We start from the raw sequence: 27,946 nt of genomic DNA on the forward strand, positions 1-27,946 counted from the left end.
TCATTACTAATTATTTTAGTTTTTTTTTTTCCTCTAGTCTTACTTTAAAAAGTTAAACTGGGAAAAAGGTTCTCTATTCAGCGTCATTCAACATCAAGCTTTTGTGGTAATTGGTAATGCTACTTGTGATCAAGTTAATCTTTTGAAGTCTTTTCCTGAAGCCTCTTGTAGGAAAACGTGTTATTTCGAAGTGTAAGTAAAAAGATTTTTGTTCCTACCTTTAAATTGGAAATATGCAAGTTTCTTTGAGGACTGTTTAACTTTCTGCCCTCAGTTATTTTTATTAAAGTGTTTATGTAGATTGAAGGCCTAGGACACATTTGGAAGAAAACACGTTTGTCTCAGGTTGTCTTCAATTAAAAACAATGAGTCTGTAACTCTAGGAGACATTTCAGAAAATGAGAAGAGGCAAAGTTAGTCATACATGTATTTCTGAGTCAACAATTAAGCAGAAGGTTCTTGCAGCAAACCTACCTGGCTTTTCTCAAATAAGGTAGCAAAAATAACTATTTTTCCCCCCTCACTTTGGCAACTTCTTGAGTCTCAGTGTTGCTGTGTTTGCTACTGGGTTTTGTGTCATGCAGTGAACAGGAGCCTATTATCAATGCAAACTAATGCATTTTCTTCTCTAGACTGGGTGGTAGAAACCTTTTCCATAGATCCATGGCTCTGTTTACATTTGTGCCCTGTTCTGCAGAGCTTTTTGTCATGTACATGTTACATGTACATGTTACATGTTATGTATCTGCTGTGGAGCTTGCCCTTCTGTTTTGGCTTGTAGACATTTTGGAGACTGACCTTTTAAATACTGAAGTTTAACTGGTTTACAAAATTAATTGAATGCTAATATTATAAATGTTAGTATTGCAGGTTAACTGCTACTGATGTCGGTGTTTGCCCTTTGATCGCATGTTTTCAGGAAAGCTTTAATTTGATAGTGAGTTTCATCCTGGCAACTTCCTGCTAGATTTGTGCCTCAAAAATGTTTAAGAACTGCCTGACATTCACATGGTGGAGATTCCTTGTTTGTATCTTATTAATTTCTTCTTTGAATAGATTCCTTTTGCCATAAGATATTTCTTCCTCTCCTCCAGTAACACAGATTTATAAAGGAACCCCAAACACTGGATTAGTATTCTACAGGTTAGTTTTTATTGCCGTCTAGAGTCAACCTTGCCAACAACTGTCAGAAGACAGAGCAGGTTCAGCTTTCTGAAATATGATACTAATGTTCAAACAGCTTGAGGATTTGGGTGATTTTTGTAAGGGGTGGTGGTGATATGAGGGTTTTTTGTTTTTTTTTTTGGAGGCATGGAGGTTATGGGTTGTTTGTTTGTCTGAGAATAATGCATTTCATCCATTTGGACTCCTGTGTACTTAACATTCCAGGTGCAGCACCTCCAAAAAAGAGGTGAAATATGGTCATTCTCTAGCACAGAAGATAATCTTCCAGTACACAATTCCAGTGAAAGGTAAGAGGAAGCTTTATTAAGAATGAACCTTAGCTACACCTCTCCTACTGCTAAAGCTTTTACGATACTTGCCCACTTCATACCTTAACACAGATAAAATCTTTTTCAGCAACTGTAGGAAAAAGAACGTTCTTCATAGCCAACTTATTTATGGCTATGCTACTTTTTTGAACAGGGACTATTGCTTTTGATACTGTTTCAAACTTGGAAGGCAGATGTGCATGCAAAATATTTTGTGGTGTCCTCAGAGTTCTTCTGTGGCAAGATTTTCAGTAAGCTAATGGAGAAGGTCCTGGTGTGGTTGCTGGACAAAATCAAAAAAAGGTTCTTTAGTTCATAAGGCAAATGAGGATATACTACAAACCAAAGCACAACCATTTGTGTTTTTTTTTTTTTTTTTTTGTCAAACAGATAAAACAATAGGCGCAAGCAGTACAGGGAAGGCAGAAAGAACATGGGGTGAATTTGTGAGCCATAATTCACCAGTCAGCAAACAAAGGGCATGATGCCAGACAAGTCCAGCCATAAAAGGATCCTTGTCTTGGGGGCAGGCTGTGATTGTTTGTGGACAGATGGCTGCTTACCAGTTCATAAAAATAACTTCTGGATACCTTTTCCTCAAATGCGGCATATTTACCTGAATTATGCCTGCCTAAGAAAGAACAAGATTTAAGTTCTCTAGAATCAAACAGATTTTCTACATCTGAAAGGGATGCAACTTTAAATTCCAATATCTAATTCCATGTGTGGATAAAAGCAAAACCTTTTGTGTATTAAGAAGGATAAGGGTGGGAGTGGGTTGGTAGCTTTGCATTGTGGGATACAGAACTTGCTTCTAGCCCTAGAATAAGGCTGGAAAACTGTGGAGGTATTGTAATGCACAGGGAATTACCATTTTTAGTGGTTTGAATAGCTGCTTAGAGGTTTGATATAGTTCAGTTCACATTAAGTGCTCAAAATAGGTAAAGAGATTATAAAAGTAGACTCCCAGGTTTGTAAAAGTCAAACACATTCCTATGCAGTAGCTTTTTCTGCTACAAATGACAACATCACCTCCATATCGTGCATTTTTTTCTGTGCTTGAGAAGGTAGAACTTTACCACAGGCAGCCGACCCTTTCTCCTGGCAAATAGGAGTGATGTGAAAGTCCATCACAGAGAGTGATCTCTGTCAACAGACTCCCATAATGTTGAATTTTCCAGAGTAGTTCTTGCTGCTTACTCAAGTTGATGTCTAGACCCAACATTTTGTTTTTCACACTTCCTAATTTGAGTCCCTTTCTCCTTTTCTGTCATAATTTAAACATCCTAAGTTTCCTGTATACCTATTCTGCCTCATTGTTTTGTTTTGGACTTAAGAGTCCCATAGCATATTTCTGTAATATTGGAGTAGAATATTAAAGAAATAGAGTTATGATACATAGTTAAGAGAAAAATGTCTACTGCTGTGAATGAATCCCTTACAGAGAGGGAAGTAGAACTTCCGTATATTAGTTCTCTTGGAAATAAAGATATGAGTAACCAGTTGCTGACGGTCAGTTTGGCCACTTTCCCCACAACCTTTTTTTATTTTATATTTTGTTAAATATATATATATAAAAAACATAATGACCATGCAATATAGTAAGTCAGTGTACGCAAAACGTTACCTCTGCATTTGGGCCTGAGGATTCCCAACAGGCAGCTGCCATCATGCTGTTAATCTTTATGTGTGTAGCAGATTCTATATCACATGCACAATGAGTCTGAATTCATGCAATGTAGATTTATGCATGTGATTTTGAGTCCGCTGGGCAACTGAGACATGGTGCTTAGAATCTCCTGGATTGTTGAGGCAGCCTTGCATGCATGTGCAGACAAACACTGCACAGATGGTTAGAGTGAAAGGATATTAAAGTGGCTAAGTTAAGCACTCAAAAGTTGCAAAATGCCAGAATTAGGAAATGCTTGTGCAATCTTAATTCTATACATATATCTATATATTGCTTTATAATAGTCTTAAAATAGATTGCATACCTTTTTTCCCCCCTCCATCGGATGATTGTTTTTTATTCTGTGTATTAAACAAATCTGTTCTGGGGGTGAGTTAGAGTGTGTGGTGAAGGAGAGTGTTTTCTGTTGAACTCTTACTCCCATGTGTTCCTATGAATGCAAGAAGAAAAGACAATCTTATTGTTAAGGCAGCTGAATGTTGCTTTGGAGAAATTGATTCTCTGCCAAGGAGTGTGATGCTGGAAAAGTCATTTACATCAACCTTCTAATAGTGGCCAGGCCAGCACTACTAATTTGTACATAAATAGCTACAGTTGTCAGGTAGGTGATGAGTTGTGACTTGTGACCATCGTAGCTCTTTGATCCAAATCTCCTAATGTGCAGAATACTTTTTTCTCCACTTAAGAATGTAGAAGAGGAGATGGGGAAATAAATATATCTGTGGTTGCTAAAGTTTTCCTGTTGTAGATCTTGCATTGTGTTCCTCATTTTATGTGTTCTCTTAGGTTCTTATGGGTTCTTAGATGTGTGTACATCTGCACCAGAGATTGTTGTAAGCTGTATCCTTTGAACGCTCAAAGGATATATAAGGCATAGTACTAGGAAGAATCAGGTTGCAGGTACTTTGGGACTCTGTGGACCTTAATTTCTGATTGCCTTCATTTATGATCTGTAGAATGGGCTAGTATTTCTTCATCTCACAGGATTGATGAAAAAATAGTGCTTGTGGAAAATCATGGTGTTCTTGGTGTGAGCACCCCAGAAAAAGCTGTATCTCTTCATTTGGCTTTTTGTCTGCTTTTTGTCTGTTTAATTTAGTACTATGTCAGCTTCTCTTTCTTCACATTTTATTTCACTGCTTTTTATAGCTGGATATGTAAGGGTACTTGTCCTTGCCGTGTTGTTCAGCATTTACTGCAGTTTGTTTAGTTGCCCTGCATCTGCTGAGAAATAGGATTATGGGACAGTAAACCTTGAAGGGTGTGAAGGCACCCAAGCCTGAAAGAAAATGATCAAATTGGTATGAATCCATAGCTTTCATTTCAGTGCAAACTGCCACACAAACTCTTTATTTTGCATAAATGCAAACTATGTTAGCTGAGTTAGTCATTAGTCATTTTAACCAGTTCATTAAATTGAAGCAAGATGCTTTTATTCTGAAATAAGAGGCCTACGTGGAAGGCCTACATCTTTGCCCATTTGTAAATTTATTTTTTTTCGTCATCGTCGTCGTCGTCGTCTTCTCTCCCTTCTCAAAGCCATGTGAAGAGTATAATGTTTACTTTGTGCCATGGGGGAGATAGGGCTAGTGGGACTAGGCTGTGATCTTAGGGCAGCATTCGCTACATGGGCAAGGGGAGCCCTCTTCATGCCCACCTCCGCCCTTCCCTTTAGGCAGTGGTAGGCTAGCCCAAACTGGCAGGATATGCTGCAGCACTTGCATAAGTGCCTGGGACAGAGCAGTGCTGCTTTTTCTCAGAGAAGCCCAGCTTGAGCAAAAGAGGCGTGAGGCAGTGCTGGAGCAGGGAGGGAATGGTGATTCCCCTGTGGTATTTCACTGTTGGCAAGGGGCACAGGGAAGTGAGGAGAGTTGGGGGAAGCTGGAGGAGAGAGGGTAAAGTGGAGTGTGGGACTTCTGGATGTGCTGGCAGTGGGTGCAGAGAGCCAAACTGGTAGTGAGAAAAGGGGAAAAGGGGGGCAGGGAGGAAGTAGGCTCGAAAGGCAAGGGCTAGCTTTGCTACAGCAGTGGGGTCTAGTGATTTGGGGAGAGGGAGAGAATAGGCAGTATAGGTTCTTACGTGCCAGGGTAGATTGGAGGCTATAGAGAGACTCTCAGTTATGCCAAGGTCACTCCACAAACCTGTCATTTGCATGTCTGCCTTCACTGTGTGTCAGCTCAGTCTGAGCAGAGCCTGTCTTCCAAGGCCATTTGCTGTAGTAGCAGGCAACATCAGGGCCTTTCTGGGAAGGAAACAAGGCTGTCTTGTTTGAGATGGCTTATTTTGCAAAGATAGAGAGCACGTATGGCCATGAGATGAGGTGTAGCATGATGGAGTACATCCTTATAGGCATTAATGATGCTCCTCTGAAGCTTAGGACACTCGGTTTTCCTGCTGGGGGAAAAAAAAAAAACAAACTCAGTTGCCCAGAGCTGTTTCCAGCTGATGAATAGTGTGGAAAAGTGGTGAATCAGGCCTCAAGCTCAGCTCCAGGGCTGGCAGTGTAGACACTACTGGTGTCCAATTTACCAGCTAAAGATTAGCTATTATTTTGCCTTGTACAAGAACAAAACATTCAGACATTTGAAAGATCATTTGTCTTACAGCCAAATATAATTAATATTGAGCACAATGGAAGTTGTGTAAAGTTTTTAATAAAAGGTCATCTTTATAAATACTCATTTAACACACATGGGTGGGCTCCTACTGGAAAAAGAGGAACAGTAACTGATTGTTGTAGTCATAAGGAAGCTTATCAGACAATTCAGTGTTTAATAACAGCATATGTAAGATCTGATTCTATAGGGTGCTGGATGCTTTCAGCTCCTTTTGGGTTTTGACCATTTTTTGAGGTACACCAGCACTATACAGAGTTGAGACCCTGAAGTCAGTAAGCAAAGAGCAGAACGTAGAAAATAAATTACATGAAAAACTTACTTGTCTTGGTAATAGCTTTTTTTGCCCAGAAACTTGGATATGTTTATTTCTGGTTTGTGCTACCCAATTATAATAATTCCAGTGGTGGTCTCTATTGTTTTTATCAACTTTGTAATATGTGCTGGCTTTGGATACATGGTTTCAAAGCCTTTTGCTGATGTGAACTCAAATGGGTTTGCTGGAATTTGTGTTCTAATTTTTCTTTTGTTCATGCTATGTCTTCTATCATTGCAATGCATATATAAACACAGTTGATGCTGATGTAGTAGCTCGATGTGAAAGGCTAAGATAAAATACCAGCTGTTTCTGAAGGCATCCTGCTGCTATCAAGAGGTTCAGGTTAGCAATTTGAAGTGGTGCAAGGATTTGTAGGGCCTGTTCTGAACTGCTTTCCTGAAGAGGGGGTGGAAATGTACATGCCTGGTTATTTTAGGAATTGTACTTTCTTGAGTGTGCTTATACTTTATGAAATGTGAGCTCAGGGAATATGGATAATAAAGCTGAATTATCGTTCTCAAGTGTTTGTATATTAAATATATTGGCATCAGTGAGTCAGGGCAAAAGCTGAACTAGGTTGAAAATAACAGCAACAACAGAGAAAGGATGGCCCAACCAAGTGTCAGTCATATTATTATAATTCTTAAGGGATTTGGGTACAGTTCAAGATTTGCTTTCTTCACTGATGCAGATACAACATACTGGAAAGGCAGTGGGCTTGGTAAAGTCGCCAGCCAGCCAGCTTACATGATGTCTCCTGCTGACCAATCCGTGAAGAAACAGTTATCCCTGACAGAAGCTGTTTGTTTTATTTCAAAGCCTCAGTGGTCCCAGCTCCTTCCTGCCCAAGAGCAGCAGCAGTAAACTCCATTCTTCCTCCTTGCCTGGCCCTTGGAAGAGATTGCCTGCTGGCCCACGAGAATGGTTTTCTGTAATTGGCTTCTAGGGAATGCTGTATGGGAGTATCTGGCTTTTTTAATTGTTTGTTTTATTAAAGTTTGTTTATTAAAGTGAATATCTGGTCACAATAGAAACATGCTTTTTGAAGCCTGTGTATTACCAAGAGACAAGGGTAGAATACTGATCAGGTTATTGCTTCCTTGGGCTCTGAAGTACATACGCAGCTCTGCAGGCCCCATGGGTAGGGTCTTGGCATTCTCTCTCTCCCCTTTTTCAATTGTGCTGTGCCAGTTCTGCTGTAGTCATGGCCCCCTGCAGCTGTACAGGCAGGATGGTAAGGCAGAAGTTGCTCTACCTGTGGCATTTCTAAGAAACAAAGGTTAGATCTATACTGCAGATTGCAAAGTTAGCTTTAAGCAAACTAATTTGACTGCCACTGGCTGTCTAGCTGATGAAGTAGAGAGGTCTGGATGGGCTCATTTATCCTGCTGAAAAGTGTGGTTGTTTGCTGTTAGATTACTTCTTGAGATGGTAAATTAGGCAGTACAGGAAACCAAGTCTGCCTCTAGTACCCAAGGCAGTTCAGCCAGCCTTGCAGCATACACCTAATGAATTAGTTGTGTTCATTAAATTAAAAGTTTTCAAACTGCCATTACCTGTAAATTAAAAATATTTTTGGCCTTCTGAGTTTCTCATGCCATTCTCCCATCAGCTGACAGGGTGTATGTATGCCTGCAGCTGTTGAAAATTGTGGGCAACAGCCCCAGTAGCCCTTTCCAGTAAGTGCATGCCTGGTAATTTGTCTAATCATAAAATAAATAGTAGTATGTCATTTTACCTATCTGGGCCATGAGGTGGCTCATCTCATCAACTATTCAAGATTCATTTTAAAACCAAGATATTCTTATTTAGAATTTAAGGCTTTTGGAACTGGAATCATCTCGTCATTGTATAATTGTGTATTGTAGTTTCTTGTTTGTGTATTGTAGTTTCTTTGCATGGAGTGTAACACAAATAATCTCAAGCTTTCTTAGCAAACAGTTCAGGACTAGGGAATTATGTGGCAGAAGAAATGGCGTGGGAACACACTTACAGTGAGTCAAAGATTGGAATTCCCTCTATGACCAGTAACACTGTCTGGCAAGTTACGTACTCAGAACTACAGTGGTTTGATTTGTTGAAAAACTTCTTAGTGAGACAGATGTTATTCAGTCTTATTCATAGGACTAACTCTGGGCAACTGAACAAAGCAGATGTTCCTAGGGAGAAGCATGAACTGAAGCCATGAGGTTAAAACAAACTATCTTTTGCTGTCCTGGGGAGAGAGTAGCAGGGTGATTATTTTTAAATCCTGTATGTGAGATCTGTGAGAAGCCTTGAGGATTAGGATCTGTCTTTAGAAGAATATGTAAGTAGGTCTATGTCTACAGGGGTGTGTGTGCATAGGTGCCAGTGTCCACAGAGCCATAGCAGAGATTTCTAATTGGTTAGTGACTTGACTGAGTCTTGAAGTGGATACACTGAACTTTTTCTTTCTTCTACCGCTATCTGTATTTCACCCTTGCTGGAACCCAGGCTTGGCACCTTGCTGTGATCCAGTAACCTGGTTAGATGAATTGAGATTTTTGAGGGAAGGATTTGGGATGGACTTCTATATTTAGGTGAATTTAGGTAAATTATCAATGTCCCATTTCTCGTCCTCCTATGTGCTGCAGCTTGCTGTGTCACACAGATGCTATTGCAGGGCTCTTCCCCTAGTAGATCACAGTGTGGGCCCCTGCAAAGGACGATTGCATGGCCCACTGGCAGTCAGGGACTTCACAGTGCCCAGGGCTCAAGTGTTTCCCCCTCAGCCATATACATTGCCTGTGGGGAGAGAATTCCTCACCCATCCCTGTGGCAGATGTGTTATGGGACAGTAAGGATGTGGGAGATGAACAGGAAGAGTTGCTATGCTCCTCTGTGTAGGGTGATTATCACAATATTGACTGACCATTAATCGTCCACGGCTGAAGGTTGCTGTCTGTCCTCTCATGCCCTTTGCCATCCATGTGTTTCTGGCTTGCATTCTCCTAATCTTTTTCTGGTCTGGCTCCTTAAAAAAAAAAAAAAAGCTAGCTGAAGAGACATGCATTATTGGTTAGTTGAAGCAGATTTTGCTAAAATACACTGACACATACATACAGTTCTGGCTGGTGGTAGCTGTTTATTCATAAACATAACTACCTATGACTGTGATGTGGAATCAGGCTACTGTAGATACAAATCATGCTTTTTGACAGAAGTGGATGGTGAAATGGTTACAAATGCATGGCTGTGCAGTTTAGACAGGGTATGATATATGAATCATTTGTACATTTGTAATTAATCGTAAGAACAAGATTGTTCTTTGCATGTGTTTTTTCTTTGCTACCAATCACAATAGAGAGTTATAATGATCTTACACCTTAAGTTTGTAATAAAATATTGTTGGTAGCCTAGCAAAGAAATTTGTCCATTAAGTTTGCTACACAAACTCCTGTAATGCTAAGATTTTTTTTGCTAGGACCTCTAAATGACTTTTACCTCTGAATATAATCAAAAACAAAATTTCTGATGTTTAAGAAACATTTCTGCATATTTTTTCCATCTCAACATAATGGAGCATAATTTAAGACTATGGGCAGAGGAGGGGGTAAATGATGCATGTAATGATTGTTTTAACATTTACAAGAAAATAATTTATTTAAATTGGATTAAGCCTTAATATTATCACACTTTTCTACCTGATTTAACATGGAGGGAGTGCTGGGCGAAGGGAGAGAAGGCGATTTCATGGTAAAGTGTTTTAAGTATTTCATATTTTCTTTTCTTTTTGATCATTCAGTCATCCTGCCCCACAGCCATGCAAATGTTCTGACATACAAATGTTCATTGCCGCCTATTACATTCCTCTGCTGACAGTGAAGATGTCATGCTAAATCAAACTGATGGAGAAAGTGGACATCATCTTTACCCAGGAAGCCCAAATTAATTCTACTGAAACAAAGGTAGGGGAACAGCAAAGGATAATTTGCTTTTGTACATTGCTGGTTTTAACTACTCCATTTATCACATTGGTATCTCTGGTATTCATGTTCAGAATAAGCCGGAGAAATAAGCACCTGCTTAGGATATGAGACCTCAGGGACTTGTGACTTTTTTTCTGTCAACAGCAGTTTTCAGGTCAGCCTAATTATTTCTGCTGAGAGTGGGAGTTGAAGTCCAAAGTCAATCATCTTCATCTAATTCTTTTCCCCCCTCCAGTAAAGGAATCAAGTGGGATCAGTTCTGTATCCATATAGACCTTCCTGCTTTGAGTCCACGGGTTAAACTTTTGTTTATAATAGATGCTGTTTTGATGAGGAAAAAAACAACTATAGCAGAAGGAACTCCATTAGTGGCAGGACCACCAAAGCCTAGTTTCCCATAGGGTGGTGTCTCATGGTTTGGTAGTGAATTCCAATTGTCTCTTTTCCTACAGTGGGGTCATTTGTAAGGTCTCGCTCCCATGTGGATTCTTTAATGCTTCATAAAGTTCATTCATGTTACAGTCTTTTTCTCACCTGGGGCAACTTTTAGAATCTCTTTCTTCTCCTAGCTATTTATATTTACAAAGAATGTGAGAATTCTGAGACCTCTATATGTCTGCTGCATTTGGTTGAGTAAGAAAAAAAAAAACTAATGGAAACACAGTGTGTGGCTACACAAACTTCATTGTCTTAGGAAACTAAGCAAAAATGGTAGTATCTTGCTAAGTACATCCTCTGGTTTTGATCTGTATTTAAGTTCATACCTCCTGAGAGAAATAAGTTTGGATTACTGGCTACTCCTGTTCATCCTGTAGAGCTACTGTCATGAATGAGAGATGTTCTGGCTTTATGAAGCAGCAAAGAATGATTATGTATATTTCTATTAAAATGACATTTCCTTCCAGTCCCATTTCCATTAAAGTCCATTGTAGGTCTCCCATCACCTTCTACAGGAACTAGATTTGCTTTTACAACTGTAATCAGTAGTCAGAGGTTGGGGCAGACTTACTGTGACCAACATACTGTTAATCATTAGTACAAAAACTAGAAAAGATTTCTCTCCAATTCCAGTTTCAGTTCACAAAACTGGGGTGCGGAGTGTGTGTGTGGGGAAATCTCGTATTTGTATCTTTGTAAATTGAGCAAATTACTTCCAAAAATTATGGTGACATAATACATGAGGAATTCCATGATACCTTTATTTTTTTCCTCAATAGATTTGCTTTTTAAAGTTGAAAGTACATTTCAGATAAATGAAAGGTTAAATTCTGAACATATTCTTGGTGTGTGCATAAGCTTCTGTTTACTTGGGAAGTACAATATCAGTAGAGTACTTTTCACTTTAAAGTTTATGAATTTCTTTCTTCTTCTCCTTAATTCTTTTGAGGTCTCAGTACTGAGAAAGATGAATCATTTATTAGTGGGAGGCCTGACACATGATGAAATCACTATCTGACACTTCAATGACTTCCAGTATTGTTCTGTGAACATTCAGCAAAGCACAGATGATGTGATGTAGCAGTTCTGTGGGTAGTGTTTTCTTTTTTTTTTTTTTCAAATGGATGAAATGCTTTATCATCATAGTGTGTGAGAACGTACCCATTTGGTATGAATAGCCTTTGCCAATTATTATGAGTGATTCAGAAGCTCTGATGTAGGGGAAAAGAATGAAAACATCTGCCATGGGCAGAGGAGGTCTTTATGATTATATTTTTCTTGAGAATCAATGAAAAAGCAGAACTCGATCCACCTTTTTGGATGGGGGAAGTTTAAGTTTTTCTCAACAGTCAGATAACATTCTTGGATTTAATGTCAATACAGTTCAGAGCATCCCCCTTACCATGGTATATGTGACTCTCCATTGTGTTACAAATGAAATACACGTAAGGAGTGGTTCTGTGCTGGTGACTAGGTTACCCCCTGAACAGAGTAGTGGTCTTAACCCAAAGGCATTTACAGTATAAACTGACATTTGACAGTACCATAATTGGTAATAAAAAAACTGGCTGTTTGTTTTATTTGAAAAAGAAGTAGTTTTAATTCTAGGACCTTTATTCTAGCAAACAGTTTTGTGCATATATAGGTTAGACTTTTTGCTTTACTGCACTTATTCCTGACTACCTCATTCTCTCTCCCTCTTCTTCTCCTTCCCAGTATAAATGTTTTCTATTTGTTCCCCTTTCCCCAGCAACAACTGTAGTAGTTTCAGGCTATTAAGATATTTTCCTGCCTTACACAGTTCAAAACCTGAGCAATGTTACTCCTGCTCCTTTCCCGAACTAGATCACTTCAACATCTTGAACATGTGCTGCTGTCAGTGAAATGTCACAGGCTTGCCTTCCAGTACTGGGTCTGACTTCTAAAAGGTGACTTCTGGGTTTTCTTCTAACATAACTGTTTTCTCCTTTTGTTTCTTCACAAGCTCAAGTACTTTTCCCAGTGAATCCAGTCTTCCCCCTCTTATTCCTTGAACTTGCTTTTTTTTTTTCCTGTCTCAAGCACTTTGTGTAGTTTCATCATTACTCTGCTGTCTGAGCATCTCCAGTTCTTACTGTGTCTATCATCATGATACCTTGCAGGGTTTACTCTTTGCAGATGTATCTGAGTCCAAAAGAAGTAAGTACTTGTGAAACTAAGGTGATGAAGGAAATCTGTAGAAGAGCTGGCAATTAAACCCAGGTTTCAAGTAAAGACATTAGCCGTAACATGTGGAATATTCTCCTGCATTAGTGGCTAATTTGGGTATCCTTGATTTTGCCCTCCACAGTTTTGGCTCTGAATTATGCCACATTTACTGGGAAGAAGCAGGTGACTTTTGGAGATAGTAAAACTTAGTTACATGTTTCCTCTGATACTCTGTGTTCCTCCCAATCTCTAACATGACAGTTAGCCTGTGTGCACCGGAAGCATGTCAACTGATGCGTGCAAACAAGCCAGCAAGTACTAAGCCTCTTTGGTTGCTCTCTTGCGGCACAGGGTCCCTGGTAAAATTTGGAAGGGGAAAAAATGATTTCAAGTTCCAGTCCAGAAAGGATTTGACAGGGCCCTTCCTTTACCAGCTTCTTTCTTTGGCATCTCTTCATATTCAAATCACCTGTCACATGGGGTCTGGATCTTGGTAGCCTATCACAGCTTCCCAGAGTGTCTTGGCCACTGGGAGTTTGGTTTTGCCTCGAAGAGGGAGCCTCTCCCAGCTGCTGGACACAGAGAAACTCTAATCAATACCTTTTCTGCCACAAGTACTTGGAAACTTCTGGTAGGCTTTGTAGATCATATGGGGCCATGACCACAGGAGGAGAAAATGAGTGCTGCCCCACACCCAGGTGCATCTGAGGAAGTGTCTACTGATAGCTAGGGGAAGTTCCCACCCCTTCTAGTCTGATAAGGAAGCTCTTTTTAGGAACACTCCCAAATTTGAGCCAGATCAGCACAAGCAGTTTAAATAGGAGGCGTTGGCTAGCTGGCCTGGAGTGTGGTTCCAAGATGATTTAAACCGATTCAAACTGGAATTGTTGTGGCTTTGCTTTGCATCACATATATCCATCCCCACCCCATCTCTTGCACCAGTACTGCTGCTTGTTTGCCTCCACTGGCAGCCAAACTGTCAGGAAAGTACTGTTATTGTTGTTCATGTTATTCTGTGTTTCCTGAACCAGTTCAGTGTGGGAGCAGACAAGCCTCCTTGCTGGCACAGGAAAGGGCAGCAGCTGGGGGTGGTGGGACTGCAGCATCCCCAGCTTAGATCGGATTAAACTGTCATGGAACCACGGTCTCATTTGGAGAATGCACATGAGCAGCTCAGGGAGATTTGAGGGGTCAATACACCCCAGCAGAAGAGGGGGCCCTGCAATAGCCATCTCTCCCAGTAGCACAGGTGACCCAGAGAGAATATTCGTATGCAGCCTAAAATACATTAGGGTTAAACTCTTCAAACACATTTTACTCTGTGTTCTGTAAAACAAATTAATTCAACATAGGCTTAAATGATGTTTCTTTTGCTTCTATTCCCCCCCACCCCCATCCTCTTTGCAAGTCATAAGACACTCCTCCCACCGTGGCCCTGTTAGGTCATGGTACAATGGGCATCCTGCCAAATCAAGCTGATCTTGTAAGCTGCTACTGCCCTGGTTGTTGGTGGGACTGTTTGCATGATTTTTTAATTCACTTCTGTGGTGCCCTCATTTTTCCTGGCCAAGCTTGAAGTGGGAGTGCGTTTAGCTGTGAACTACACTTCTGTAAATTCATGGTCTGTTAGCACCTCTACAACGCTCCCCTCTCTCTTCACAGAAGAATTAGAACAGAGCTATAAAAAAAATCACTCAGGGCTATTACACAGTGTCATTGTTTGGGGCTTTGTTTTTGAAATCATCTCTAAAGGTGGGTTTGTTTGGGTGCTTGTTTGCTTTCCCCTTACTGTATTTAGATTTAAAAACAGCAGCATCAGTAATAGGATACTGATGAACCTAAGGTAGATGTGACAGCGTAATGTGGATAGTGCATATACAATTTGTCAAAGCAGACGAAATAACCCCACCTTGGGCAATTTTCAAAAGAAAAACACTACAGTACTTGTCAGGTCTGGGTGACTATTACATAAACATATTACTTGCTGGCATACAAATATCACTTTGTATAAGGCAGTTATACAGTAAAAGAAAAGGGAGAGGCAGAACAAAAACACTGATCTTGCAAAGTTCTGTGAAAATCCAAGATCTCAGAAAGAAAAATGCCAAAATAAAAATAATCTGGATTCAGGGATAACTGCATTTGTGTGTGAACTATCCACATGTTCTTATCTGTATTTCTCTTATGATAAAATCACTGATGTTATTTTTATCAGTATATTATTGGGAATTTATCTGCTATCATAGTCTGGGGTACAAATTTGGCTAGAAATTGCCTGATTTTCCTTAACATGTTAGTAAGAATTTCCGAATTACTGCCACAGTTAAGGATACAAAACTTGATAGGAATAGCCTCTGATGTAATACCAAATGACTGCAAATTTCAGAATCAAAATCAAAAACCTGAGTTACCATGCACTGTCATGGTACAATTTTTATATTAAATATTTTTATTTCTTAAGATATGACCATAAATCTCTTATTTTTATCTTTCATCAAAGCAAGTAATGAAAAAATGTTAGAGGGCAGATCAATTGTGCTAAGATTCCAAAACACTTAACTATATATGTGTGTGTGTGTGTATATATATATATATATATAGATAGATAGTCTAGGATAGGAAAATGAAAACAATGGATTTCATAATCTATTCTTACAAAAACCCCATGGCAGCTTTCAACACGGCTTTTGTGTGTTTGCAATTCCAATCTGCGCACAAATGTATACAGAGTTATGAAAATCACTTCTTAGCAAACAAATGGGTTGGGTAGAACCTAAATTCTTAAGATTATAGCCAAAGCATGCAATAAACTGTGTAAACCACAGTCTATTCACCTCTGTGATCTTGAGTGCTTTAGTTAGCTATTTCACTTTTAGTTCCCAGGAGCATGGATGTGTTTAGATCATGAATCTATCACCTCCGTCATGTAACCTGGTAGGGTCTGATTTTTGTCTAGAGAAGCAGAAACTTCTGCAGAAGTGTGGTAATAATGTAGGAATATCTTATGTTGTCCCTGATTTTGTATTCCAGGAATATGTTGATTTAACTTAATTGAGGCTTTCCCGGAAGTGGAACCAACCAGCCAACCAACCAATCCCCCCAAAAGGACAAAGGAAAGGATGACTTAAGATAAGGTATTAATTTGTCACCTGAGAGTGGTGAATACAATGTCAGCACTGTTGGCCCTGAGCCCCTTGCCTTTGCCTCCTGCTGAACCTTTAGGACTCCCTTAGCCCAGAAGGATAAAAGCCCAGAAACTCACAAGAACTGAATTTGACAGGATCCACAATGATCCCGTTCACAAAATGAAGGAACAACTTTCATGCATATGGTATGGGTATATGAGGAAGTTCAGCATTACCATATAGCCATCAAAGGATGATAAGCCTTTAGAGCAAGAGGGATTTGTGTAGGCTGTAATTTAAAATATTATTTGTGTAGTTGCCAATTGTTAAAGTCAATAAAGCTTTTCAAGTCAAGAAGACTATCGCATCACTGTATACTAGAACTGAGTAAGAAGAAGGAGAAGCTTGACTTTGGGAAAGTTTTTCATTTTGATTTGGGGATAAAACCCTCTGAAGCTGGAGTGTCTTTGTCTCTTGTATGTTCTGTAACATCTCATCTGGTAAATACTGAACCATTTCCATACCTGGTATGTCTTGTGGTTCTCAAAAATGAAATACAGTCCCAGGTTGCCCACCTGGTAAGATGAAGTGGAGCCAGGAGAACCAGGAAGTCAGGAATCCTTAGTCTCTGGCTAGAGTGTTTTGATGGAAAATTATTCTGTTAGAAAATTTCCTACCAGTGCTCCTGGTTACAGGATCCAGAAGTGGGGCCTGCAGGTAGACATGTCAAGTTTACTTTGCAAAGCAAGAATGGCTAAAGCCCCGTACCCTGCTGTATGTTATTTTTCAATGGGTAAAAATTTAGAATCAGGAAATCAGACATGTCGTCCAGCAATTCTGACCAAAGTGTTTTTATTTTACTAAATAAAATAATACCCAAGTAAACTTCAGGGGACTTTTCTTCTCCTTTTTTCACGACTATACCTTTTTCTGAAAAGATGTATACCATTTTTCCCTCTTTCTAATTGATTTCCAGGGTGTAATTCCATATTATAGTATGCACAAGCATATGGGGAATGTTAGAAATTAGTAAGAGAAATTCCATCACTTTTGATCAGACTTACGAAGAAGCATTTTTTTTCTTAATAGCTTCTTAATGAAAGTCATGGTTCAGGGAAAGATGCAGAGGCTCACATTACTAAGTATCTCCTTTTTGCTGATGAGGGTAAGCAGACCTTTTTGCTACCCAGTGCAAGTTGACTACAGGAATCCTCCAGTGTGTTTCCATCTTCTCACATTATGATCTCTGCCTTCTATACTGTTAATGCGTCTAGAAATTTCTAGCTGGTCAATAATCCCTTAAAGAGAACGTATTAGGTCAAAATTAGGACTTCCTGCCATTAAGCACTGGGTTTCCTTTGTGATACAAAAGTGAATATGATTCTTTCTAAACAAGGCAGCTTCCAGTCATTAAAGAGGAATTTCTTCCATCGCTGCCACAATGTTGAAACATGCCATTAAAACAAAGAGATGTGACTGATGTCTCCAGAAAATATTATTAATGGCAGAGAAAGGGTGGAGTGAGAAGAGCTGAAATCATTCAGTCCAGCTTCTGCTAGCTGTTGTTGGCCATAAATATGCTGTTTATTCCAGAAGGATGAAAAGAAAATTTGCCCTATGAGAATTCCCACTATAGTAGCCACAAGACAATTTGCAAATGTTATGGAAAGCTTAGGATCAATAGTAAACAGCATAAGCATAATGAACCATGGGAAGATCAAGGTTGATCAGGGCATCACTGTTTTCTTCAGTAGCCGGAGTTTAATAAAATTCTCCAGGTGATCTTAAATAACAGACTGTGTTCTGTGCCACAGAGAAAGGAAAAAAATGGAGTTGTGGCAGTTTAAGGGGGACAATCTGTTGGTGATCCCAAGAGTGTGCACACTTCCTTAAGTAAATTCTTTTCTGTGAGTGTCTTTTCATTGGCTTGGACAACATTTCTGAAAATGCACCCCTTTTTTGATGCAGGTGGTGAAAGTAACCACCAGTTTAGAGTCTGTAGTTCAAATAATTGTCATGAAATGCCCTATGTCTAAGTCCATGTGCCATGGCAATTAGCAGTTGTCTCAATATTGCATCTTTTCTTTGCCATTTGATTTTTTTTTTGTCCAAATTCATGTCAAGTAATTGTTTGCAGTTAGGTGATTCCAGTCGCAATTTACCAGCATTGTGTTGGCATTAAGAACAAAAGCACAAGATGATTTGACTACTCTTGAATTATCTTGACTACCCTTGTATTCTGGAAAATTGGGATGCTTTTAAAGTTTCTGAGATACTATTTCTTTTTAATGAATGGCAACAGCATTGCTAACAGAAGTTTACTTCCAGAAGGCATCAACACTTGGACGACCTTATTGACAAATACAAGGATTCTGTTAATGCTCAGTGCCAGTGCCTTCAATGAATTTTGTTGGGGAAAAAAAATCAACTCCAGGATGAAATGAATTTACCTCCCAAATAATTAAATAACTCAATCCAGGGCCTGGCTAGCATAATTCTATATAGGAATTTACAATCCGTTGAATGTTGGGCCATAAATTTACTAAGAATCAGGGTGTTATTGGCTTGTAAACCTTAATAAAACAATAAAGCTTGGCTTTCTGATAATGAAAGTTTAAAATTCTGCCAAACTAAGCTTAGGACATATCTATATGGGTCAACTAACTGACACAGCTATTACAGGATAAACTGTTCTATAAAACAGTTTTCTATATGGACACTTTATTTCAAAATAAAAATGATGCTTAAGTCCCGGAATAGTTATTCTGTTTTATGAACTAAAGTAGTGATTCCAGAATAAATTAATTTCCAAAGGAACTGTAGAAGCCTGTATAGTGAAGAATTTGGTAATGCCAGTCAGAGAGCAGATTATGTTCTGTGATAAAGCTTAACTAGAGGTCAGGTTAATTTTCAGTAATGCATAATGTAAATCAGTTTAAAAAAAAAGGAGAGGTATAATAGAAAAGGTATCTTTATTTTGTGTGATTTTTAGCAAGAGAATTCCTTGTATACTTCCCATTACTTTTTAATGGGAGTTTCCTAAGTTCATCAAAGGGAAAATATCCCTTTAAATACTGCTATTGATTTGCACTCAAAAGTCCAATTGACTTTGGTGGGAGTTCCATGTGTTGATCAATGGGAGTATCAAGTTAATAAATAATTCACCTAACAAAACTGCATTAAGATAATGCTAAAGATCTGCAAGAATCTTTCAAAGGAAAGATCTCCCACATTCCTAACTATCTACTAGGAGTCATATTTATTTTGGTCAAAGTGAATGCAGCTCCAGGTATATTAATAGCTGCATCATCTTCACCAAAAGTTACAGTTATTTCCTATCTTGATTTCCCAATGAGGTGGGTGAGTATGTGTTAATAGTTAGAATATGACCTTAGCTTTTTGTTTTGTTTTGTTTTATTTCTCTCCACCCTGGAGATAGATACACATAACTGCAAGTGACCTTCTGGCAAGAAAACTATAACAAATCAGTCTTTGAAAGTACGTTCAAAGCTTACCTTTTACCAGACAAGTATTTGAGTGTTGCACAGATTTCTGGAGCATACTTATTTCATAGCACTCTTTTGTCCTCCTCTTCCAGATTCTGACTTCTCAGGTCTTGGCAGAAGGGTCTGTGCTATCACATCGGAGTACACCTTTAGGACCTACTTTCACATGTTTAATCATTTCATTTTGTGCAAACTGACTTTCTCTCCATTCGCAGTCTCCAGAAGGCAGTGAAGAGAAGAGTTAACTTGGATACATTTTACCTGTTAAGCAAAACATATGTGGATGTTCGTTTGTTAAGTAAAATATAAATTGTGTCTTTTTCCAATATTCCTTTTAGTATATTAGGACCTTTTGAACCTTTTGAAAGCCAAATGCTATTGAAGGATAAGCCTTTGTTGGTGGATGTTGTTTTAACTAAGACCTTCCAGCTAAACTAGATAGAAGTTGTATGACTGAAAGCTATATGCAGGTGGTTAAGAATTTACCCCTCTATGGACTGATGAATGTATAGATGAGATTCATTTAAATTCTTAAGAGAGTGAAAGAGAAAAAGGGAAAATCCTTCTAACCTCTATAGGAGATTTATCAACTATGCTGCTTTGCTTAAACCACTCTGATCTTAGACAGTAAGCTGAATGGCATGTAAATAATTGGCACATCAGGACCTTTAAAAAGGCTCCATGTTTTTTATTTGTATATGGCTTATTGGAAGATTTTAATGACTAGTATGAAGTCATAGGCCAGAGGCACAGGCATAGGGTTACACATTTCAAAGATTATATTAAAGGCCTTTTTTAGCTTCGCTGTGATTTTACAATTCCAGAATTTCCAAGAGAGTGCATTTTCTGAGACAAATTTCATTGCCTTAGGATAATTTTAATTTTTTTTCCTTTTCTTTAATGTGATTTGTCATGGTAGAACCTAGACATTTCTTTGTCCATGTGGGTTTACTCTGTGATTTCTGTGGCCTGCAAGGAATTAGTTTTAATTAATATGACTGGCAAATGCATTGTTGAAATAGTCGTTGTGGCAGACATGCCTTTGTGTTAACAGTTGGGTTAAACAGCCCCTTTATCAGAGCTATTAACACCTAATATTCCTGTCTGATTAAAGATCATTGAGAGGATTATCCAGTCCCAATGCTTCCACTTACCCCAGGTGCTCAAATGAGAAATTATGTTAAGTAAATTAGCAGTAGTATTGCAACATGAATGGCTTTGTCTTGGCTGCAAAAAAAGAAAAAGTTATTGGGCTGTTTGGGTGGTTTTTGTCCCTTTTAAACAGCAAGTTAAGTTGTACAATCTCAGTAGATTTACATTGCAAAAAAGGTGAGATCAGCACTAAGGCCTTTGTCCTACAGTTGCCCTGGTCTTCCTATCTCGTCAAAGATTGCTGTGCCTTTTCTCCACCCAGTTTGTTAGAAGGATAGGTGTGCTTTTACACTAAAAACATTTTATTTCAGTTTTTAGACAGTGGAGGCAACATGTAACGTAGACGGTCTATCCTGGGGCTGTATAAATGCATTTTATTTTAAATTTATGCGTTTAGACTTGACTCATAGGTAAACTGGAAGTATGTGGCTTAAGAAGGCAGGAAATCCCACAAGAGTTCGCCTTTTAATGGGTGAAATTAAGCCTTGACATTAATGAGCATAGTTCCTCTGACTTCAATGGGATTTTTTGTCCTTTTACCAGTCAGATTTTTGCCCCAGGTGTATTGGTTGGATGTCCCCCTGAAAAGCTGTGTGTCTGCAGGATTGCTCTTGTCTGCTGTGTCTTGTCTAGCCTGGTGACTGTTTCCAACAACATGGCTGCAGAGGAGAAAATAGTGGGCTGATGACAGACAAGATCTCAAGGTTTTTGTGTGCTTGAAACAGGAGCAGTGTGTCTTGTCCCTGCTAAATTCAGTGGCAAATTTCCTGTTAACTTTGAAAGGGCCAAGAGTTTAATGTAAGTAGGTGAAATGAGAGCCAGCTCATAGGTAGGGCTGGCATTACCATAAGAACTGTCTGAGTAGAGCGTGCCTCATGGGATAAAGAATTTTCTTGGGTATCTGTGTGAAAGAAATGTGATAAAATAAGCACTATTTATTGATGAAGTGTTATTCTTTGTATTCTGCTTTCTTTGGAGAGGGTGTCAAAAGGACACGCTGGTGTCAAGTAGATTTCGAAGTGTGCTGCCTCACATTGTTTAAAACCATGTGCTAAGGAAAAATCTCAGACTGCATCTGCTTAAATGGAGGTGAGCGTCTGGGATGCCTAGGGATTGTGACAAAAAAGGAGCTAGCTTGGAGCCTCTAGTTCAGTCATGCTCTAAATAGACTGTGCCTCTTAGGTTAGAAAGCAATGACATGTAAAGGGAGCTTTAGAGATGCAGCACAACATTATGAGGCAAACCTCCTCTCCCCCTCCATGCCTCCAAAACATCACACTCTGTAAAAGATGCATTTGATTTATCAATAGACCTTTCTTTACTCAGCTTTGCTGCAATTCCTTTTGGGAAAAATTAGATTTTCATCAAAGACACAGAAGACTACAAAATTGGAAGCAGATGTGGGGTTGTATTGGATAGTCCTATGGCTGTTTCTTTTGTGGAAGCACTTTCGAACAAACCCAGCCTTGTACACTTCTTGCTGTCTTGCCCCATCTAACTTTCTTGTCTGCTTCTTACATTTTCCAGAGAGTCAGGAGGTGCAGTGTGAATAACAGGTCTAAATGTAAACTTCTTCCCTATCAAGTCATCTATCTCTTGATTTTCCAACTGTTCCTGAATTCTTTGGAAAATATATTTAAACAATAACCTCAACATTTTGCATTGTTGAAAAAATACAAAGAAATACAGGCAGTGCTCTGCGCATAGTCTGAGTTTAGTCATGTTTACTAGCAATTTTGCTGGACCTGATGAAGCTTATACCTGGCCCATATATGATGCCTTAATTTTCTGGCATCTCTTAATTTGTTGAAAGCAAGCTTAGATCTCATTTACTTAGAAAAAAGTCTGTCTTCTGATATATTGATGGTGTTGTTAATGTAATTGATGAGCTGTGAGAAGTGCAATTTTGAAGATTATTAGATTTTTTTGTGCATTTTTGTCCTGTGTCTTTGATGCCACATGCTTTGTGCTGCACCGAAGAGGAGCTAAGTAACTGAATTTACTATTTTGCATATCTTTTGGTGATGTTTGTTCAGTTCTGATTTTTAGTAGAACTAAGCTTGAGTCCAGTGAAGTATGGTTTCAAATACAAAGTTTGCCAGAATCCATGAGAGCTTACCCGGACTGATCCAAGATTTTTTGTATTGTGTGGCTGCTGTATGTGGACTTGTAGTGTCTTGGTAGTTGTTTTTTGCAGGGGTAGTACCTTATAGAGAGAGTCCCTGGTGCTATTGCATTAGCTCCTGAGAGCAGTCCAGCAACCGCTCTGTTGTGAGCCTTTGACACACTGATGACTTGGCACAAAAACACTGGGCTCTCACAGGACAGAGGGTGTAGCAATGAGCCTGCAGAACCTGTCTGTATTACTCAAGGGTTAGCACAGGACAGGTTCTCCACTTCAGTGCTCAAAGAACTGACATTTCAACACATCCTTTCACTTTAGCCTCCTGTTACACAGCTATATACGCTTTTGCATCCTAGGTCTTTTACGCTGCCCACTGTGTGCTCCCTCTAAATTGCCTTTGACTTATCAAAGACCTGCTCAACCCACTCAATCCAACTATCTTCCACATGCTATGCCTGCCCCTTCTGTGTCTTTTAAGAGCACCATTTCTCCCAGAGGGTCAACCTCACATTGGCTGGCTTGTCTTCTTGATTTCTTCATTCATGGTGCTAATCAGAGTTGATGAAACAGAAAAAAGAAAGTGGCAGGGGTCGCTGAATCTGAGCATCTCCACCAGCTAAGTTTGAAGCAGCCTGAAGTTATTTTAAACAAGATAAGTAATTAACATGCCTTTTTGTAATGGTAAAATGGGCTCTGCGAGATATTGAAGTGTGAAATTCAGACCCTGAGATTTAACTCCGGAAAAATCACAGGTGGGAGAGCGAAGTGGCAAGTTTTCAATAAATAAGTTACTTAAAATATTTCTTATGCAAATACATATCAATAGTTTTCTAGAATAGGTGCACATAAAATGTGATCGTTCTGTGAAAAGTAATTGTGTTAAAACAGATTAGAATTTAGCCATTACAATGCAAAAGAGAACAAATACAATTCAGCCTGTAGGTGAAGTTACTTGTTTAAGGCTATGCTCAGCTTTGAAAAGTGGACAGACAGCTCATGCCATGAGATCTTCCTAATGGTGGGATCACTTACTGAATCTCCATAGTTACCCACACATAATACTGCACAGACTATTTGTGGATTTCAGTGACACTCCCCAAACTTTTGTAAAACAAATCAAGATCCAAATTCTGTTCCCAACCTCACCTGCAGTTTCAATCTCATAAAGCAGATAGAAATTGGGGTGTAGATATACTTTTCCAGAAATACAGGGTTACCCTGAATCTCCGAACTGGCAAGACTCTTTTCTAAATGATTAACAATGAATCACTGGTTTTTACAAGTCTCAGTGCATTCACCATATGCCAGGTGTTGCAAGAACATGAGAACATGTATTAAATTAAAACTAGCTAAACGACTTCACACTGGCATCTCCACTGGGTAATAGGAGTCTTGGGAAGAAACTACTTGAGTTTAACCTTCCTAGTATGGATAGAATACTGTCATCTTCTTGAGCATAATTATCTTTCCTCCCCTGCCATCTCATCCTTTCTATTTTTCCCAGTAGGAGGATCAAAAGAAAGTTAGTTAACTGCAACATTCATCAGATAATCCAAAGGAGACATTAATCTGGAAGACAGTATTACCAAACAATTCATGGGATGATTCCATTCTTACATATCTGATTTTCTTATGATGGTGACTGTGGATTTTTCAGGCTAAATTCTAGTACAAAGGACTACCTACTTGAGGAGAGTGGTCTTGGAGGGGAATGAAGAGTCTTCAGGACACTTGCTGATGAGTTTTAAGGGCAATTATTATTCTCACCCCTGTTATTCTTAAGATAATACTCAGTGGGTTGCTGAAAAGCAACTCGGCAGTAAGCAGAAAACTATCCTAAATTTGTATGCACGTGAACAGTTATTTATGAAAGACTTGCACTGTGACTTACTTCCCTATTAGAGAGATTTTTTCCTTCTATTTCTCATCTCATCTCCATCTTTTGATTGTTCCAGGTCACCACTGAAAGGTTACTAGGATAGTAAATCTATCTTTTGATCAGTGTGCTTTCTCTCGTGCAATTGTAATTTTACCAATGGTGTCAATGAATATGTACTAAATACAGACAGAATATACAGGGGAGAATCACCACTAGAAAGAAGTCAGTCTGTGAAGAGTGGAGCTAATAAAATGTGGTTGCCATTGGCTTATTGTCCTTTGTCCCTTTCCCTTCCCAGCGCACTACGTTAACCTTTCTCCATTTCTTTTATGGCATATCATTATGTAAAAACCATTGTGCACTTTGTCTAGCCTGGCACTATGCATGTGCTGTACTAGCTGGCCAATTGGTTGCTGCCAAATGTAACAGCTGAGCTCTGCCTCCCTTTCCCTCAGAGCGAACAGTAATTTGGGTTGGCCAACAGCTCAGAAAGTTTTCTGAGAGGGAGGTTGAGGGGGAGGGAGGGAGGGAGAAGAGATAAACAGATGGAAAGAGACAGATAACACAATCATTTAAGCCTCATTACTTACAAAACCAAGCTGAAAATGGCTGCCAATGCTTACCATTAATGAAGGTTTATCCAGAATACAGCAATGAGACATCAAAGGTGTGATTGCACCAGCAATACATTCTGGCTGTGTCACAGTGGCCTTTCTCTCCCACCTGCACACTTTAATTATGGTTTTAATAACTTTCAGAATTTTTTTTGTCAACAGAATCATAATAGCCGGCTGTGCTAGACTCACCATCCAAAGTCCGTTTAATTTCTAGCAAGTGGTGGAGACTGATGTGTGTAACTGATGAATTCATCTGCAAAACCTGTACTGCCACAAATGGGTCTTTCAGTGGTTCTCATGTGTTTGGTACAAATATTGGGCAACCTGCTCTTTCTCCTTTTCCGAGTTAATTCCTGCTAAGATACTTGAAAAATGAGTACTAATTCCCTTCTTGTATCATTAAAAATGTAGAATTATAGGCTTTCCCTGGAAACACTTCATTCTTATAGACTTCCACAGACTGTTCGCCCTATCTAAGAGATTACACTGGGATATAGTAGATGACATAGTAGTTAGATGACATAGTAGTTAGGTAGCTGGTTTCCAAACATTTTGGAACTGACAGTTTTATCAGTGAAAAATATTGCCTTTTTTAGTATAAATGATGAGGATATGTCTTATTATTTTATATGTGATATCTAGATACTCTAGATAGGTAGGAGATGTACAAATTCAAATTTATGGGCATTCTAGTGGATGTACGCTATAGATTGTAGTATGAATTAGATGTCTAGGAAGGAAATAAACATTACCACTGAGAACCTTAGCCCAGAATTATATTTTATTTACATTTTATTGTGGTCTGTGTTGAAATCTAAGTTGTGATATACAGTGCAGTATAATGGAAGGTGCCAAATAAACAAAGGAGAATTTCATTTAAAAAAAGGGCAAAGTTTTAAAATCAATGCCTAAAATTAGGCCTAAAAATTATACTCTTTTAGGCAGCTGTGCACCTGCCACTCACTTGAAGTCAATTGGACCAACAGATGCTGCTCCCAGAGGAAAGTAGGCCAATGCTAGTTACTGATTTGCAAACTAACCTTAAACACCCTAGTTTGGAAAAGTTTGCCAGTGATTTTATGTGCTTTGGTTGGATATTATTTCAGTCAAATATATTCATCATGGATCGAAGACTTTTGTAAAGGTACTTAAAAAAGAAGCTTATTTAAACATTTAAGTTCAAAAATGTAAATTCAAAATGATGTGACAGTTTCTATGTAGAGACATGTCAAATTAAATACTGTATGTTTGAAAGTGTTAGTCGAGTCCCTGATGACTTTTAGTTCACGTAGTAAGGTTGCTATCCAAGTGTCTCTAGTTAAGAGAACTCAGCATTTAAACGTCCATTTAAAATTTGATTTGGTTGAATAATACTGTTCATTGTGTTTGAGGCCTAAATGTCCTAGAGGAGAATAAAAGAAATGTTTCTCTTCTAAGTGTTGTCAAACTAGAAAGAATGATTGTTCCTATGTTCTGCATATGTCAGCATAATAGAAGCTTAGTCATGCAAATCCTTATTACTTGGCAGTTCTGCAGCAGAGCAAAACAGAGTGTTACCATAAGTATGCCTTTCATTGTGCTTTTTAAGAACAGATGTCAGGACAATGCTGAAAACATAAATGAATGCTAAAAAATATTTCTCTGATTTAAAAAAGTGGAAAAAATCCTTAGCTAGTTGATTGTGTTGGCCTTCATTTCTGTAGAAACACATTAACTATTTATGTGCTTCCTTCCATTTCTATGGGGGAAATAAAAACAATTATTCAATTAATGACAGATTTTATTTTACTATTTTTGAGTAGTTTTGCTAAGTGCAGTAGTACTGAGTTTCAAATCATCAAGGATTTCTTAGCCCTTTATGGGACTAAGATACATTGTAGTATGTTGAATAAATGCACCATGCCAGAAGAATGATTTACTCATGTAGTCCATAGACACCCTTAAGAACCAAGCTGGAGAAAGTCTGGCTTTAGAAACATTAGTAGAGTAATAAGCAAGCAAGCTAAGAATAGAGACAAGAGGGACTGCAGATATCTGTGACATTTTAAGGTGCTCTTTGCAGTATCACACAGCCAAGTTTAATAGGGACAATCACATTGTCTTTTCCTCCATAGAATAGTGACAAACACCTAAAGATGTGTCTAGTAATTACTATTGGTCATATCAGGAGAGATTTAGCACTCAGGTAAGGTCTGGATGGGTCAAAGTCACTTATTTCTTCTGGACTAGTACCTGGGTAGAATTGTTTACAAGCAAAGGTTTCCTTGCTGGCTTCCTTATACTCATTCATGACTTACTGGCTCATATACAGGAATGTTGAAAAGACAGTTTAAGGGTTTAGATTTTTTTTTTTCTCTCTGCATGGTATTTAGTTATTCTGCTTTGTTTTTGAACACTGATTACATGGTATAAATCATTTGATGCCTGTTTGTTTCAGATCATCAAAGGAATGAACGAGACCTTTTAATGCAGCCTGGATCTTTTGTGTAGGCATACACAGAATCATTGCACTGCCTGCCTCATCTGAATTACAGGCAGTCGCCTCATAGGAGATATTAATTATAGGTAAAGCTGTGAATGCCACCTATAGTTAAACTTGCTTGATATTTTTCATCGCAAGACTCTGTTTTCAGTTGCTTATACATTTGTCAAATGTATTATTTGGGCTGAAAATGTACAGACTGGGAGACTATATCTGGCTGATTTTTTTTTATCTAAAGCTTCAGAAAAATTGGCTGCTCTTCTTCTGAGAACAAGCTTAGGGAGATATGTGTTGCTTTTCTGCTCTTCTTATAAAGAAATGTGCATATCCATTTTGTTGAAAAGCTCCAACAATTTGGAGAAGGGACT

At 38.7% G+C, this 27,946-nt stretch overlaps 1 long non-coding RNA gene across 1 annotated transcript; it reads left to right on the top strand.

Annotated features, from left to right (window-relative positions):
• The first annotated feature begins 151 nt into the window (after nucleotides 1-151).
• On the top strand, nucleotides 152-27,580 carry LOC106482490 (uncharacterized). The gene is made up of 5 exons (XR_001292168.2): nucleotides 152-192; nucleotides 1,390-1,472; nucleotides 9,884-10,046; nucleotides 15,723-15,826; nucleotides 27,534-27,580. It is a non-coding gene; the product is annotated as an uncharacterized lncRNA (long non-coding RNA).
• The last annotated feature ends 366 nt before the right edge of the window (nucleotides 27,581-27,946 follow it).

Source organism: Apteryx mantelli, chromosome 2, assembly GCF_036417845.1.
Source record: "Apteryx mantelli isolate bAptMan1 chromosome 2, bAptMan1.hap1, whole genome shotgun sequence".
Taxonomy (NCBI): Eukaryota; Metazoa; Chordata; class Aves; order Apterygiformes; family Apterygidae; genus Apteryx; species Apteryx mantelli.